Source organism: Prionailurus bengalensis, chromosome C1 (assembly GCF_016509475.1).
Source record: "Prionailurus bengalensis isolate Pbe53 chromosome C1, Fcat_Pben_1.1_paternal_pri, whole genome shotgun sequence".
Lineage (NCBI taxonomy): Eukaryota > Metazoa > Chordata > Mammalia > Carnivora > Felidae > Prionailurus > Prionailurus bengalensis.
The window spans coordinates 118116316-118132071 of NC_057345.1; the positions used below are offsets into that span (position 1 = coordinate 118116316).

Consider the following 15756-nt stretch of genomic DNA (forward strand, 5'->3'; position numbering starts at 1 on the left):
GGCTTCAAGACAGGGAATGAAACGTCTTGACCTTGGCCTGCAGAGGGGAGAGGGAAGGGCACTCCAGGGGCAGGGAATGAATGGCCTGGGCATGTGCTCTGGGCACACTGTGGGCAGAGAGGAAAAAGAAAAGGGAGCATTCTCACAGGGAGAGAGGAGCAAGGGACAGACCAGGTCGAGGGGGAGCTGCAGGCCCTGACAGGGTCTCTGGGAAGGGCAGGCCAGAGGGAGACAGGTTTAGGAAGAATGCACTTCCTTGCTTCCTGGGTCTCGAACCCACTTAGGTCATGCAACAGGGCCAGCCCGGCTCCCACCAACCATCCCAGCTGCTTCCAGAGGCTTCAGACTAGAGGCCTGAAAAGCTGGGGGATGGGGGCAAAACCCTCACCCTCCCATCATGGCCAGGGTGGGGCACCAGACAAACATCACTCTCCTAGCGGGTGCACCTGCTTCTTTATCACTCCTCGAATGGATTTTTCCAAGTACGAAAGCTCCCTAATTTGCCCAGCCCCTGGGCTCGCTGGCTTTCAGGAAAACAGATAATTAACCCTAATTCACTGACTTGCTGGGCAGGAACGGCAGCCAGGGAGGGCCCTGATGGGAAATGCGGGCCCCTGCCGGGGCAGCCAGCCTCAGATAAGGAGAGATGGGTATCAGGACTGGAGCTGGGCAAGAGGCTTTTTTTTTTTTCCTGGGAAGATACGGGTAAGAGCTACTTCGTGATTGACACTTCAGATGGCATCGAAATGGCCTTTCGCTTGCATTTGGGTTTTTTCCCTCAAAGTACCAGGTCATGTCCATGCCCCTGGCCTTGTATCATCCCCATGCTGTCCTGCCCAGAACATTCTTTCCTCTCTGCTCTACACAAGGAAGCCGTGCTGTAAAACCCAGGAAGCCTGCCCTAATGGACTCCCACCCAGGGTCCTGTTCAGAGCCAACCAACCTCCCCGTGCTGCTTCTGAAACTTTCACAACACTCCCCGCTCATATCCGCTGCAGGCACGTGCAGAGGGAACAGGCTGAGCGAGGACTCTGGAGAAAACTGACCACATTAGAATCCCAGCTCCACATCGAGCTATGGACAAGAACATACTTCTCACTGAGCCTCAGTTTTCCCATCTGTGTAATGGGGGTGACACAGCACCTCCCTCAAGGTAAGGATCAGAAGCACATGCGTGCCCCAGCTCAAACGAACGTTCGCTGCAGTATCGTGTCAGCCCAGGCAAGCCTGCCCGCCTGGGGCAGGAAGACCCATCCCGGGCAGGGCTGGGGGGCCAACCTACCCACAGGAGGGGCTGTCAGGGACTGGACGAGGCGGCCCTGTCACAGCCCCTTCCTCTCTCTCCCTCTACACACCCAAGTGCCTGTGCCTCTGGGGTCTCACGTGCAAGCTCTCAGGTTGGCACCTTTGTGTAATGTGTCATCCTGCTTGACTGCAAAGGCCTATGGTCCGTCCCCTTCCTCTGTGTCGAAGTCCACCTCCATGGAGAGCAGCAGAAGCTCCGGAGGACCGGGGTCTCTCTCTCACCCCCGCCCCCCCCGCCCCCAACCAGCACAGCGCCAGCAGAGGCAAGCTCCCAACTTGGCTCCCATGAGGAGGCCGCCGTCTGCGAGGCGGACAAGGGGCCCGCTGTGCGGCCGCCCCGCCAGACCCAGATATTTTAACAGCTGCATTGTGTGTTTCTGAGGCGCAATTCCTGAGCGGGGAAGAAAAACAAGCTTCGCCTCTGCCCCAAGGAGGGAAAACAGACTGCCCCGGGCAGGCTGCAGGCAGGGGAGAAGGGCTCCGCGGGGGCCCAGGGCTGCAGAGGGCATGACCAGGAACAGGCCTGACACACAGCAGCTGTGGGCAGCAAGGCCCTCCGTGTGGACCCCCTTCGCCCAAGACTTGGGGAGGGAAGGCAGGGACAGAGGCCCAGCAAGTGGAGTAAATCCCCCGAAGGAAGCTCTGAGAAGGGAAAAGAGAACCGGAAAGGCAGGAGGGGGGTGCCTACAGGATAAGGTACAAATCCCCACCAAGGCCCCACCTTGGGATTTACCCACCTGCAATGCTATTTCCCCAGAGCCTCTCCTGCTGAGCTCCCCCCCCCCCCCACCAACTAGGTTAGGGGTCAGTCCTAACTCATGCCCTCTGAGGTCCAGTTCCCATATTGCTGTGTTTTAAGTACCTGTTTCCACGTCTGTTTCCCCTTTACGCTCACCCCAGATGCAGACGCATCAACGTTTGATCCTGACTCAACGCACAAATGCTCCCTGGCACGGAGGCCTGCGGGACTCCCCTCCCCTCCCCTCTCTTGGCTTCCCCCCAGGCCTCCATCCCCACAGGGTCAGGGCTGCGCCGGGGACCCATCAGCATTCTGGGGATGACGGGCGGGGAGCCAGGTGGAAGATGAGCAGAGGCTGGCTCAGGTCAGGGGCAGGTGCTGGAATCAACTCGTAATGTCTGCGGACGCCAGCACTGCCGGGAAAGTCTTCAGGGCAAAACCGCTTCGGGCATGTGAATGCACTCCTTTCCTTAAAGTATAAACTCCTTGAGCTTTTTGGCTTTCGGTTTGGAGGGGGTGAAGGTGCAACTGTCTTCGGTCGCCCTGAATCTGAGTTCATTCAACACTAGCCACTTCCACCAGGCTGTCTCCCTTCAACCGCAACGAGATCCAAGTCGTATACCTGAGACGCACTGGTGGAGAAGTCAGTGCCGGGTCTGCCCTGGTCCCAAAGATCGGCCCCCTGGGTCTGTCTCCAAAAAAAGGGTTGGAGATGCCATCGCCAAGGCAACTGGTGACTGGAAGGGTCTACGGATTACGGTGAAACTGACCATTCAGAACAGACAGCCCCAGATTGAAGTGGCACCTTCCCGCCTCTGCCCTGATTATCAAAGCCCTCAAGGAAACACCAAGAGACAGAAAGGAGCAGAAAAACAGTAAGCACGGTGGAAATATCACTTTTGATGAGAGCATGAACATTGCCCAACAGATGCGGCACCGATCTTTAGCCGGAGAACTCTCTGGAACCATTAAAGAGATTCCGGGGACTGCCCAGTCCGTGGGCTGCAATGCTGATGGCCGCCACCCTCATGACATCATAGATGACATCAATAGTGATGCGGTGAATGCCCAGCTAGTGAACAATAACAACAGCGGAAAATATCTCAATGAAGGATCATTTGGCAACCAATGGAAACAAACAAACGAAATAAACTAAGCTCCTTGAGCACAAAGACTTTGCTCCACATAGTGTGTAGCCCCCAAGTCGATAAATTACTGCGCACCTACTGTGTGTGGGCACACACCATTCTCAAGGCAAGTACAAAATCAAGTTTTCTTAAAGGGTGCTACGTGAGTCGTCACGCACTCAGAGGCGCTATTTTCTCCAAGTGGAATTGTAGGCCAGGGAGTGGCGTTTTGGGGTCAGAGACGTGGTGTGGGTGGCTTTTCCACATCCTTCCAGTCATCACCCAGATCACAGCCTCTAGAGGATCGGGGGACCCAGGCCTTCACCCAGATCAGGGGGCGAATCTCACTTCTTCAAACACCTTGACATAAGTGACCCAAGTCACAAGGCTGTCCTGAGGAGGGGACTGGGCAGTGATGGACCCCCACCAGCGGTTCTGGGCTGGCTTTGGGGAAAGGAAGCTGTTTGTTCACTGCTGCCCCTTGGAGCTTAGGGATGGGCTCTGGGGTTTGCTGAGTTGGTTCAGAGTGAAAAGAACCTACATCTGGGGTCCCTAGTGGCTCAGTCAGTTGAGCGTCCGACTCTTGATTTCAGCTCAGGTCATGATCCCAGGGTCGTGGAGCCCTGTGTCGGGCTCTGTGCTAAGCATGGGGCCTGTTTGGGATTCTCTCTCTCCCTCTCTCAAAATAAATAAATAAACATTAAAAAGAAAGAAACAGGGGCGCCTGGGTGGCCCAGTCGGTTGACCATCCGACTTCAGCTCAGGTCATGATCTCACAGTCCGTGAGTTCGAGCCCCGCATCGGGCTGTGTGCTGACAGCTCGGAGCCTGGAGCCTCCTTCAGATTCTGTGTCTCCCTCTCTCTCTGCCCCTCCCCTGCTCATGCTCTGTCTCTCTCTGTCTCAAAAATAAATAAAAGCATTAAAAAAAATTTTAAAAAAAAGAAAAGAAACAAAGAAACAAAGACCCTCCATCTGATTTCTGTGCTTCAGCCCTACCAAAGACCAGTGAGATTATGAGGCCGCCTGGCAGGGACCCACACCAGGGCCAAAAGCACCTCTTTCGAACCCCGTCAGCCTTCTCCCTCTGGCGCCAAGAATGGCCTCCAGATTTCACCCCATCCAGCCCCCTGCCCAGGCAGCTCAGATACAGAGCAGCGCCCTGCCAATGATGGAAACGAGTTGTCCCCGAGCTCCTAACCAGTTTATTCCTCAGCCAGCTGGTCTCAGCTACTGTTATCACCCTCCCAGCCCCAACCACCACCCCCACCCCGACCCGCTGTGCAACCCTGGGTTAGTATCCCCCCATCTCTGGGCTCGGTACGCCACCTATGAGAGGGGCAGGCTGGACCCCCAGGGAGTGCGTGTCACAGCCCAACTGGGTGGAAAAAGGAATCCTGGCACGTGGGGAGCACAGACAGGCTCCACGCGAATGGGCCCAAGCCACCTGCATCCGTGAACCAGCAACCCTACGGCGGAACGCCAACAATCTCTGAGGCTGGAGGTCACCTGCCCACAGATGGTGCCGGGCCAGGAGGCGGGGAGCAGGGTGATGGGTAGGAAGGCTAGCTGCAGATTCAGGGTAGCTACTGTGCCTCTCAAGGCTCTGGCGAGAACCAGGCGGGTGGGTGGCCTGGCATCCCTGGTTTGGGCTGTGCAGCACACCGCTCTGACTTGCCCGGCCACGGCCCTCCCCACACCTCCCAGGCAATGTCCTCACTCAGCTCTTCTGTACCTCTTCCAGGCTCAGCCAGTGGCTTTCCCGGGCTTTGCCAGGAACCGACGGCCAGCACCACCCTGGCGAGTGAAGCCAACAGGAACAGCCTGCCTTTGGCTGGCATCTTCGTGCCAGAGGTGGAAGGAGGGCATCCCAGGCCCACCTGCCAAGCTGCCCCTTCAGCCCTGCCGGGCCCCAGCCTCTCCCAGGCTGTGCTCTCCCACTTTCACTCCCGGGAGCCCATCAGCTCTCGCACACCCTTCTCGTCTCCTGGCGGTCACACATCCCAGCCTAAATCAGGTGTCTGGGCCCCCGGGATCGGTGACCTAACATCCACTCCAGCCCTGTGTGGGTCAGCCGCAGCCTGAGTGCCTGTCCACTTTAGGGAGGCCGGGGAAATTCCAAGGGCTCCATGACTAGGCACGGGCGTGAGGTTCTTCATGCGGGTGGTGCATGTTCCCGGGGGCCTACCGTATGTGACACATCGGGCTGTGTCCTTGAGTACAGAGGTGAATTAAACACAGTGCTATTCTCCCACAGTCCCCAGCCCAAGCCGGGAGACAGTCATCGAGGGAACTGGATAGTGATAATACAGAATAAGCTTCCTGGTAGAGAGAGAAACTCAAGGGGCCCTAGGGAGCGTTGGCTAGCCCGATGGAAGTCAGGGAAGGCTTCCTGGAGGAAGGAGTGAATCCACATTTTCGAAGGGAGGGCAAGTCAGGTCTGGAATGGTCTACTAAAGCAGAGGGGGCTGCAGCAGATAGAGGACAGTGGTCTGGGTGTTGAGCAGCAGGCAGGGTGAGCACTCACCCTTGGTGGCTCCCACTGCCTATGGGAGAATGCCCAAACTTCCCATCAGGGCACGTCACGGCACACAAAACCTCAGCCCTCCCTGCCTCCTCGGCCTCATTTCCACCAATGCAAACGTCACCCCTTACACGACCCCGGAAATCTGTGACCCCCAGACACTGCTTGTCAGGCCTCTGCGCTCATGCTCTTCCCCCAAAACACACACCCCTGCCTCCTCTGCCTGATTAACTCCTGCTTATAACTTTTTTTTTTTTTAATGTTTATTTATTTTTGAGAGGGAGAGAGACAGAGTGCAAGCAGGGCAGGGGCAGAGAGAGAGGGAGACACAGAATCGGAAACAGGCTCCAGGCTCTGAGCTGTCAGCACAGAGCCCAACGCGGGGCTCGAACTCATGAACCGTGAGATCGTGACCTGAGCCGAAGTCAGAGGTGCACTTAACCAACCGAGCCACCCAGGTGCCCCCTTCCTGCTTATACCGTTAAGGGTAAGGCTGGTGTCACTTCTCCCGGACTGGCACAGTGTTCCCTCAGGTCCCCACGTCAGCGTGGTCCCACAGCACTGCACTCCGGGAGACATTTCAACCCTCTGCTTCACCATCCGATCCCCGGGTGGTTTGGCTCTTGAACTTTCTCCCCCAGCCCCAGACACATCACCGGCCACACAGTCAGCGTCCCGTAAATGTGCAGCGAGAGCTGTCATAGTGAACCCAGTGTTCTGAAGTCAGCTGCCTGCTAAACCATCCCTCACACCGTGTCCACTAGTGGCTGCCACACAGTAGGCAGCTGGTCATGGTCATTTAACTGACCCCAGAGAGCCTGACTGAAAGACGAAGCCCAGCTGGTTGCTTGTACCTTAGAAGGTGCCAGACGGAACTCGCTGGCTTCCGACAACAAGAACGAAAACAGAAAAACAAAACAAAATACAACCCCCCCCCCACTACCTAAAACCATACCATTAGAGAGTCACCTCTTGGAAGCTTTTCCGTTTCCAAGAACAGCCTATTAAAATGCAAACTGTCCCGGAAATAAGGTCAGGCCTTCAGTGCCTGTCATATGAAAAGTTCATTTCTTGAAGGAGAGGGGGACCGAGCGGAGAGGGCTGGAGGGAGGCAGCGGGAGGGGAGTAAGGGGAGACTGTGTGGGGACGGGATGGGGCGCCAAAAACACGGCACCATTTTGCTGACGGCTGTCCTTGGCTCTCACTGCCGGTCCACACCCTCCTGATAAAAGGAACGTCTCTTTGCTTGTTCCTGCACTTCAGCGTTTCTTGGCATGACACCATATGCAAAATTAAGTGGCTTTGTAGTGTGGGCTGCTTGTTCTTTTCCCTCCTTTGGATGAAGCTCTCCAAGGCACACTCAATCAAGCCCCTTTTGTTCCCCAGGCCTTTTGAAGGCTTCCGGAGAGGAAATGAGAGCGCTCTTTAAAGCCCAAGTCGACACGCAGCCCTGCAAAATCAGTCTCCCTGCCAGCCCTGCCCCCCTGGGCCTGATGTGCAAGTCGGGGAGACATGGGTGGGCTCCCTGTCCAGGACTGTCCCTAAGAAGACGCTCAAGGAGGTCCCCAGCCCACGTGAGACGCCACGGTGACACGGTGGATTTCCTCCAGTGAGGGGAGCCTTCCAAACCGGCAAGAAGCTACAAAGGGGGCCACAGGTTTAGGTGGCCCTTGGTCACGGGCCTGTCACCCACAGTCATTTCTGGGAGCACGGTTCCCCACCCCAGGTCACGTCTGGTGACTGCGGGGCTTCGCACCCTATCTTGGGGTCTGCAGGTGGAAGGGGCAGTCCAAGCCTTCCCGTTAGCCTGGACCCCAGGACTTCTTCCATGATGGCATCATGCCCCATCCCTCCATGGACACAGTTGGCCAAGGGATCCTCCCAGGCAGCGAGCCTCTTGGGGGCCCAAGACGTTCCAGCAGACAGCCTCCCATCCCACTCAGGGATCCCCTACAGCAGCAGTTAGCAACTGGGGGCGAATGTGCCCCTCAGCGACATTTAGCAATGTCTACAGATCTCTGTTACTGTTCCCAAATTGTGCTGCCAGCAGCTAATGGGCAGAGGCCAGCGATGATTCTAGACGTCCTACAGTGGTCAAGACAGCTCCCCACAACAGAGAATTATCCCGTCAAAATGTCTATGATGCTGCGATTGAGAAACTCGAACTAGAATATTCCAGACACTTCGTCATCCAACCTCTGCTTGAATACTCCCATGGATGAGGAGCTCACTACTTTATGCTATATGGAGAAGCGGTGCAGGGAAGACCTGGATCTGAAGCCTGGTTCAGCATCTTGCTGGAAGCTATGGGCAAATGACCCAGCTTCCTCTCACCTCAGCATCTCTTGATGGAAAATGGAGCCAGGAATTCAATGTTCCAGAATCGTTATGAATGACTGCACGACTACAAAATATCTAGTACAGCGCCTCACACACAGAAGGCACCTCAACCAAAGGAGACCTGCTCCGTGGTGTCTGATCTTAGAATATGCCAGACAGTAAACACCAGCTATCCCAGTGACTGCCGAAAGGCCACCGCCTGCCAGAAAACATCTGCTAAGTCCCCGGCCTGCCTCACTGACACTGTCATGAATAAGGGATATGCAAGGTGTCCACTGCAGGGTCAGCTAGACTTGCAAAACCCCGGGCAGCAGCCTCCACGCTAACAGGAAAGAAATCGTTCTGAATCCACTGGAATTACAGCAACACAATGGAAAAGGACCGCAGCTATTTGGTTTTAGGTCGTTGTTATAAAGACATGAAAAGACAGAAACGTTTAAGATCATACGGTGGATGAAAATAAAACCAAGGTGAAAGCATACTCAACGCAACTAGGAGAATAAACCATACGTACGGGGAGGGACAACAGACAGAAAAAAATGTTGTGTTAGGATGATGGGATTTGGGTCACGTTGGGCTTTTGGCAACGTTCTTTAACATAACATTGCTTTTCCGTTAAAATGCTCCTTATTGGGGCGCCTGGGTGGCGCAGTCGGTTAAGCGTCCGACTTCAGCTCAGGCCACGATCTCGCGGTCCGTGAGTTCGAGCCCCGCGTCGGGCTCTGGGCTGATGGCTCAGAGCCTGGAGCCTGTTTCCAATTCTGTGTCTCCCTCTCTCTCTGCCCCTCCCCCGTTCATGCTCTGTCTCTCTCTGTCCCAAAAATAAATAAACGTTGAAAAAAAAAATGCTCCTTATTAAAATCCATAGAGAGAACAATAAGAGAGACTACAAATGTTGCCTTACTTCTTTTTTTCTTTAAATGTGTATTTATTTATTTTGACAGTGAGCGAGCACGAACGGGGGAGGAGCAGAGAGAGAAAGAGAGAGAGAATCGCCAGCAGGCTCTGCACCATCAGTATGGAGCCCAACACGGGGCTCGAACTCACGAACCATGAGATCATGACCTAAGCTGAAATCAAGAGTCAGACCCTTTACCGACTGAGCCACCCAGGTGCCCCTGAAATATAGCCTTATTTCTGACCATGAAGGAAAAGGGTGGAGGAGAAACCTTAGGTGACATCCTGGGCCAGTTCCTTGGGGAGCCTCCGGGCTTCAGAATGGGGGTGATGCCTCCAGTGCTCTGACTCCAGAGGGCAGAGGAAGCAGGTCTGCCCGCCCAACTCCTCTGCCTGCAGGGTGACTCCCGTTCAGCATTCACCAGAACAAGTTGCACTCCCAGCTCAGCTCTGATTCGTCAGCACCCCTGTCCCTAGAGGAGAAATCCAGAGTGGGGCCTGGCCGCTCTCCACAGCCCCCATGGGGTCCAGCATCCATCACCAGGGCGCCTGGGTTCCCATCCTAAGTGAGGACCCTTCCCTTGGAGGCCAGGAACTGGGCTGAAAGATTCTCTCCTGATGAGGCTGCAACTCGGAGGGCAGGCCCCAGGCTGGACCCAAACGCTGGGGAGCACCCAATTAATTTATCAAAAATGTTTTGAGGGGTGCCTGGTTGGCTCAGTAGATGGAGCATGTGACTCTTGATCTTGGGGTCATGAGTTCGAACCCCGGTTGGGTGTAGAGATTATTAAAAAAAAAAAACACGACCCTGCAAAAATATATATATTTGGAAAAAAACCCTCAGAATCTCTGTCTCCCCACAACACGAAAAGACAGCTACTCCCTCTATATCTGCCCTCTCACCGAGGGTTCACTCCAGCTGTCCTCAAAGCAAATATGTAAAAGCCGAGAATTGCGTTAGCTGCTTCATTTCCCCTTGTGCTTTGCGGCTGAGGCCCCATGAGGGCTGGGGTGCACCAGGAGAGGTGGGGCCTGTGCTGAGACCCCCTGAAGTACGCGTGGACCCTGCCCACCTCTCCCTCCGGCACCTCGTCCTTGCTTCTGGGAGAGACAAGAGCCGCGGAGTGCTGGACATGGAAGGGCCCAGAGAGAAAGCAAAAGGGCGAGATAAGGCAAAGTGGGGATGATTCGGGGAAGAGAAGGCAGGAGCTGATATTATAAAGAAAACACCTGCTTCCTCCCTCGAAGGGGACTGGACAGGGGCGCCTGGGTGGCGCAGTCGGTTAAGCATCCGACTTCAGCCAGGTCACGATCTCGCCGTCCGTGAGTTTGAGCCCCACGTCAGGCTCTGGGCTGATGGCTCAGAGCCTGGAGCCTGCTTCCGATTCTGTGTCTCCCTCTCTCTCTACCCCTCCCCCGCTCATGCTGTCTCTCTCTGTCTTAAAAATAAAATTAAAAAAAAACGTTGAAAGAAGGGGACTGGACGCACCTTATCACCTCTCCAAGACCCGAGGAGGGGACCTCGGGAAGAATAATGAGTTCAGGGACTGCGTTTGTACTCCCGATGGGAGGGCAGAATCACGGAGTGTAAAGGGAGAGCCCCCAACGTTAAAAGCCACAGTGCTGTTTTACAGCGCACCCTGGGGCCCATCCACCTGCTGCCGCTGGATACCTGCAAGGCAGATGCCATCAGCCCACCTCATAGGTAAGAAATTATGCTCAGGAGGACCCAGCAGCATGCCCAGGGTGACATCCTCCCTCGATCCCCCTGCCTCCTGGCACAAAAAAGCGTGCTCCTGCCAGTAGGCCCTGCCTTTCCTGTATCTCCCCCTCCCCAGTGTCTGAGTTCCGTTTTCCTGGTTACAAGAAGCTTGGTTAAAAATGGGGATGTTTTCGAGGGGCGCCTGGTGGTTCCGGTGGTAAAGCATTTGACTCTTGATTTCAGCGCAGGTCATGATCTCACGGCTCGTGGGTTCGAGTCCCTAGTCGGGCACAGAGCCTGGCTGGGATCCGCTCTCTCTCTCTCTCACTCTCTGCCCCTTCCCCGCTTTCATGCATGCGCTCGCTCTCTCTCAAAATAAATAAATAAACTTAAGAAAATGGAGAGATCCAGGAAAACTGAGGTGGAGATACTAACACCCGTGGAGTGCCTTCCCATATGGGAGTCCCTCACGTGTCACCTCACTTCCACCTTCCTGCATTTTGACCTCCCGTGAGGATGGTTCTTTAATGATCCCATCATAGAGACCAGTAAACTGAGGCCCAGAGACACCAGCAGCAAACTGCCCAGAGCCACAGAACCGGGGCAGGTGCGGTCAGGTTGGGCTCCGGCCCTGTTCTCCTCAGGAGCGTCACACCCACCTTGTCAGAGGCCATTTGCCCACGTTCGTCCCCACTCAAGAGACTGGGTGGGGAGATGTCAAGGAGGCTAGGGACGGCCAGGCTGAGCGGCAGCAGCGGTGGGCACTTGGCTTCTGTTTTCATCTCATCTCCCAACAGGCCCAGAAAAGGGCACAGCCCATTGTGACAAAAAGGGGTTCATGCCAAGGGCCGATGAGGAGGGCAGGGCAGGTGAGGGAAACACTGAAGCCACTCGGGACTCGGGAGCATCGGGGCAGAGGGTGAGCCAGCTCCAGGCTCCGGGACAGCTGGGGGTGCCGTGGCCGTGGTTGGCCAGCAGCCCGACAGCCATGGGTGGAGGTGGATTGATGGGTCACTGCACTAATCTCCTGAGAAAAGGCCAGAAACCCTCCAGAGAGCTTGACATCTAGGCCCCCTGGAGCTGGGGTTTGCATGGGCTCCAAGGTCCGGAGTGCAAGGACAGAGCCGCAGAGCAGGCCAGGGATGGGCTGATGCTGATGAAAGCCCATGGAAATCAGAGGGCTGAGAGACCAGCCCCCTAAGCCTGTGGGAGCCGGGGAAGAACCAGGGGAGCAGAGGCCCGGCTGCCAGGTCTGTGCCCGACACATCGCCACGTCTGAGGGACAAGCCATGGAGACAGAAAGAGGACCCAGGAGCCCGGACCCCAGAGCCTGCCCCCGCAGCAGCACTCAAAGCAAGGCTGGCAGGTCGCCAGCAGGAAAGGAGAGACGGAGCCCTGACAAGTGCAGGTGGCAGGGGACAGCGGCAGAGCAGGGAGCAGAGCACACAGAGCCCCGCCAGCGTCCGGGCTGCAGGCAGGGAGAGCACACGCTGGGCTGGAGTCCGGGTTTTCTTCCGGAGGAACTGGGGAGCTATCTAAGGATAGCAAAGGAGTGATATGGTCAACGTGAATTTACACAGTGAGGTTTGGCATCACGGTACAAATGCTCCTTGCTGTTGGGCAAACCTACAGCACGTTCTCGATGGTCCTTAGATTGCCCACACTTTACCTCCTGGGCCAAGCCCCTGACCCTGCAGTTTCTGAGCCTTGCAGGAGGTATCCAGAAGTCAGGGTGGGCTGGAGGGCAGGCCCAGCAGCAAATGTCAGTGTCACTGTGATTCCTGTTGAAGGAAGGACGGGCTCATCTACACTGAGGTTGCTAGAGGCTCCCTCCTCCCTCCAGGGCCACGTAGAAGAGGCTCACCTGAAAGGGACCTTCAGAGAGGGCGATGGCGATATGGACCAAGGGGACAGCGTCCTCCTCCTGAGAGGGGACAGCTTGGTTGGGGTCAAGCCAATGAGGCTCCCAGGCCCGCATCCCCTCAGATCCCACACCAGCTGCCTGCTGGAATCACCCCGTTCCTGTTGGGAAAGTGGAGCGAATGGTAGCCACCCCCGGGGTCCCTGCAAAGACTTCCCAGTGTCTGCCCTGAGCTGTCGTGTGTCTGTCTCCCTCTCCCTTATCTTACTCTCTTTCATTCCTGTTTTTCTCTCCTCCTCCACCTTCCCTCGCCTCCTCTTTCGCATCCAGCAGCGGGACAGCCAGCCGGGGCCCTTCAAGTCAGTAGGGATGGTGGACTCTGCTTATCAGAACCAAAGAATGTTAGACGGCATGCAGCTGGCCGCGGCCTCCAACCCCCTAGCCAGAGCGCAGCAATTAGGCCTTGGTCTGAACATGTCTGCCACACCAAACTCAAGGAGAGTCCGCTTTCAAGCTGCTAAAGTGTGTGTGTATGTGTGTGTGTGTGTGTGTGTGTGCGCGTGTGTGCGTTCACAACAGGATTCCCTTTTTATGGTAACTGCTAAGTAAGACCTGAGTGATAGATGCCCTTCCTAGACCCAAGAAACCCAAAGGTATTTACATACTAGGAAGAAAAAAAATGTTTTGCGGAATCCACATTCCTTCACCATGCAGTGATGTCTACTGAGCTGAAAAAAAAAAGATGGGTGTTGTTTTCTTCCCCCATTTGCCTAGGCACAAACATCCCACGCACACACGCACATGCACACTCGCGCACACACACATATGTGCACACATATGTACACTCTCTGCCTCCAGACAGCTCAGACCTGCACTCGCCTGGGTTTGGAAAGGAAGCGGAGCATGAGGCCCCGGAAGGCAGGACGGCACAGGGGTCAGGAGCAAGGCTCAGGGTTGGGCCGCCTCGGAGCCTAACCCCTGCCCTGCCGGTTTGCTGTGTGCCCTTGGGCCAGCTTCCCCTCGGAAAGGGGAGCTCGACTGCAGACTTGCTATGCCGAACAGAGAAAGCCCTCGGCAAATGCTGACCGTGACCAGTACTGACCCAGAAGAGGTTAAATCCTCTTGCTGGCAGGAAGGACCAGACCCTCCAGAAAACGGCTCTGGATCTCTCAGGCCTTGTTCCAGGCTGGTCCACATCCCAACTCCTACTCCGAGTCTGGTGTTTGGACTTTCTGGCACTTTCTACCAGGCGCCGCCCTGCTCCACACCTGCAGTGCCCAAGGCTGCCCTTGGGGACCTGACAGGACAGGGACCGGCTGCGGGGGGCCTGGCCCCAGGGGCTCCCACACTCCCCTGTGTGAGACCCATTGCCGGTAGGATTTCACAGGCCACAGCTTGTGCTGGGAGGCAATGGGGCCGGCAGCCTTTCCAGAGGGGACCTGGAGAAAACTGCTTCACCAACCTGAGCCACAGTTCTCAGATTTGTAAAATGTAGGGATAATCACACTGACGTCGTAGGATGGAGGGGAGGCATGTCCGTCTGTCTGTCAGTGCCTTACACAGCCAGGGCACATAAGCACTCAGCACAGCACTGGCCTGATGCCGCCTTGATTTTTATTTCACGCGGGGAAGGGCGTGGGTGTATGCGGAGAGGAGTTTCTGCTCTTGCCTGTGCCTTGCGCTGCCCTGACAGCCTGGCCCCTGGGACAACCCCTCTGGGGCCTCTTAACCCGGATCCTCTAGCTTCTATTTCCTTTGAAGCATCCCCCCCCCCACCCCCCTCCTATCCTCCAGGCAAGGGCGGTGGCCCAGGTGCCAAAGGCAAGCTCGGGCTGGACCCAGGGCCATGCTCCCTCCTTCTACCCAACACTTCCAGGCGCGACCCGGGGCAGGCGTGTGTCACAAAGCCTCCGATGTTTCCAATCCTACCTGGTAGCTGTCCTGTCACAGCTCTCGAGAGCTGGACAAGCAGTCCAGAGGCCCCAGGTTTGTGTGGCAAAGGGGGCCGGGTCCTCCAGCGTCTCACCAGCGTCTCACCAGGCCTACCTGCCTGGAAGCCCCTGGACATGCCTCCCACACACACACTGAACACAGGCAGACGGGTCCTGAGGCGACTTCACCCCCAGCCACGCACAGAATGGGGAGTCTCTTATCTGCCTGTGCCTCAGATGTCCCAGAACCTGGGCAGGGCTCCCGGCCAATGCCGCTCACGGACCTGAGACCAGGGCTCGGCCCAACGCCGACGTCACCTGCCCTGGGAACCTGGCAGACGGCCCACTTTTCTCCCCTAATTATTTTCTTTGGCTGCGTGGGCGTGGCATGAGCTAAAGAGATTGAATCAGGACCGACAAGGGGAGCAACCTGAGTCACAGGAGAGGTGGGACAGGGCGAGGAGGTGACCATGGGTTCCCAGAGACTGGGGGGAGGGCCAGGGAGCCCAGGGCTGCCAAAGAAATGGGCGCCTCGTGACCTGAGGAGGAGGCTGGGGGCGGGGAGGCCAGGGCACCCCTCGCTAGCCCTGGGCTTTGATGACCATCACAGGGATCTTTCACTCAGTGAGGAAAGTCTGGCCCGGGAGGCCTCGAGGTTTCAGGAGGAGAACCCATCAATTAGGTGGCCACGCGGCTCTGTTTGCACTGGGCACTTCGAGAACTTCCCTCCTCCCAGCCTGTCAGGTCCTGCACCATCGGAACCACGCCAGCCGCTGCGAGCGGCCAGCCTGATGTTCAATGCCACTGGCTCGTCCCTGGCCAAGCCGTGCCGCCCAGCCAGTGAGAGCTGCCTGCGCCCGCCCCCCCCCCCACGACCCCCAGCGGCTTCTGCACCCCTGAGAGTCTCTAAGCTCCCCACCCTGTCCATGCGGGGCTCAGATGCCCCAACCTACAGCCCAGATGCACTCCTCACTGCTCCCCCAAACAGGACATCTACTTGGAGGAAATGTCTGCCCAGGACCCCAAGCGTATCTCCAGCTGCTGCTGTACTCCCTGCATTTCTGCCCCCCAGGCTGTGCCGGGTGCAGTCTGCTGATCCAGGGGGGGCACCTGGCTGCCTCCCAGCCCCCAGCCCCTCTCTAAGCCACGCTCCGGGAGATGCACCAGCAGCCCCACACCCATGGCAGGGGCTTGGGCAGAGAGCGCTGACCACGGGGACCTGTCACCACCTCCCCTTCCCTGCCTCATTCCAGTGCTCACACACACACACACACACACACACACACACACACGCCTACTCGCACGCAGACTCACGCTCACTCACATAAACTC

At 56.7% G+C, this 15756-nt stretch overlaps 1 protein-coding gene and 1 pseudogene across 1 annotated transcript in view; one reads left to right on the forward strand and one right to left on the reverse strand.

Moving 5' to 3' along the window:
• Positions 1–15756, reverse strand: part of GLI2 (GLI family zinc finger 2) — a 258619-nt gene that overhangs the window by 196256 nt on the left and 46607 nt on the right. The gene's annotated exons all lie outside the window — the stretch shown is intronic.
• On the forward strand, positions 2439–3172 carry LOC122479468 (annotated as a pseudogene).